We start from the raw sequence: 2500 nt of genomic DNA on the forward strand, positions 1-2500 counted from the left end.
GTAGTGCTCTTTTTTTTTTTTTTTTTTTTTTTTTTTTTTGCCAACTTAGGGTATATTATAATTTTTAATGAAGATAATGCAATCATGATGACCATGCCGATGACTTACAGTCCCTCAGGTTTAACTTACGTGATTGGTGCCATACACTATAGACTACACACATGTTCCCATCAAGGCCTCAATGAAGGGATTTTGTGAGCAGAAAGGGGGCTTATACAGTGCAGCCAAATTACTATTACAATTTTTAATATTCCAGATTTGGAATATTATATCACTTTTTTTAAAAGGCATTTGACTGAGTAAAATCTTTTAGATGGTGCGGTTCTATATCACAAATCAGTGTGAAAGCAAAATGGCCAGGATCTGTGCATGACTCAAGAATTTTAAGAGATTCACATTTATGAACATTATTTGAACATGGGAAGGAAAATTATAAATATCAAACTCACGGTATTACATACACTTATGCTGAGAACTGCATTTTCCCATTAAACAGGTGATTACAACAGGATCCTACATGGAGACAGGTGTTTTATGACCCCATTCCCTGACCCAAACCAGTTACAATGCAGCTCTAGGACAAGGGCACACAATGACATGAGCTTTGGCCAACGAAAGGGAAGATTTCAATGTCTGAAAACCCTGAGGGTTGCACCTGACAGGGCCAGTGACATTGCATGTGCCATATTACACAACACTGCCAACATCAGAAAAAGGAAAAAAAATGTTTAATTAAGCCTAAAATAAAAGACAAGACAAATTTGCAAAACTCTTGCTTAGAGTTTTATTTCAATAGTTCTTTGTAAAGAAAAGCCAGTTATTCAGTCATCTTTTAAAAGATATTATGCAAGGTCAGTAATAGTACTCTGTGTGATTTTACTCTGAAGTTTATTTTGAAGCAACTCTTTTTCTAGTGTAATTTTTTCTTAGTCAAGTTCTGTTTCTCCCCCTGATTTTTGTTTTTTCAAAATACTTTATTTTCTGTTGAAGACTCATATAGGGAACAAATGCAACAAATAAAAAGCAAAAGTTGTCTACACTGCCCACCCCTGTATCACTGCTGTGTGCAGACTCTTCTGTAGGCCTTTCTGTACATGTGGACTCCTGTCAGAAATAATAGGCATAGGCACAAGTAGAAATCAATTAAAGCAATCAATTAAATTAAAGTACTTCCTCCAAAGGACAGTCATCTGAGAAGTTTTCTTCACTCTCCAGTGCAATGTGATTGATAACTCATGGCAAAATATTTTTTACATTAACATAAGTTTATCAGTTTTTACTTTCACAAGACAAAGCAATTTATCATTACTCAAGATTTAACAGTTGAAATGACTAAACCAGCCAATTTGGATTATAGGTCTACTTCATTTAATGCAGCAACAAATTATTTCACAGTGTACTGCACAAAGATAATTTAAATCTCATTTCCCAGTAATGAAGGTGTTGCTGCTACTGGTCCCTGATGTGGGTCTGGAAGAGCTGAACCCAGGGATGCCCTTAACAACAGGGCAATTCACATTCAACCCAAGGGTCAGCTCTTCTGCCAGGGTCAGGAGCATCATTATTATTATTTTTTTCTCAGCATTTTTCCTGTTTGCTTTTATAAACAGACAATCATTTATTTAACAGTGCCTTTTTAAAAGAGACTAGTAAACCTATAAGGCCTAAAATTACCATTAAGTAGAATATTTTTGTACTTCACTTTCACCATGTTTATTATTATAGTGTGGTAATTATGAAATTATGAAAATAAAAATAAAACAATAATAAGTTATTAAAACATCTAACATGGCCACCACAAACGCATTTAATTTGTCTTCTAGTTTTGCCAGCACTCTCTCCTGGCTTTTGCACACTTTGAGGTGTTCCCTGGCGTTTTAATTAAAGACTGAAATTCGGCATAACCTTGCATTAAAAGCGCGTGCTCTGCTTGGGAGAAAAACTGGGCGTGTTCTTTGGCCATGCTGAACAGCCAATAGCAGCGCTGCTGATCACTGGTTCTGCTATCGATACATGTCCCCTTTTAAACCAACGCGAGAACGCGCAGTTATCTCAGATGACTCAATCCAGCGATACTAATCATAAACAACAGGTGTGTTCGAAGAACCCAATTAGCCGGATCATGATTAGCACGATGATATCATCTTAGATGTCTCATTTGATCTCGGATGTTTTAAGCAACGTACGAAGAACGAGCCCCAGCTCTGTTTTTTCAAGCCCTTCCGGAAAACAAGCTGAAAAGGCTCCACCGAGATTTGAACTCGGATCGCTGGATTCAAAGCCCAGAGTGGTAGCCATTACACCATGGAACCACCTCACGCTGCTCCCTGGCCATCTGAAAGGCAGTGAAAGTGCTGTTATTAGCACCACGCTCTAACCAATTGAGCTAACCGCACCGACCCAGACTGCTTTTCTCTCCAAATTCCCCAGAAAAATCCCGGTTGCCCTAGTCAGGCCGAAGAGATTAAAAGCAAAGCCTAAGAAGGGGCTAGTCCGGGAT

The sequence above is a fragment of the Pimephales promelas genome, chromosome 24, assembly GCF_988280905.1.
Source record: "Pimephales promelas chromosome 24, fPimPro1.hap1.1, whole genome shotgun sequence".
NCBI lineage: Eukaryota > Metazoa > Chordata > Actinopteri > Cypriniformes > Leuciscidae > Pimephales > Pimephales promelas.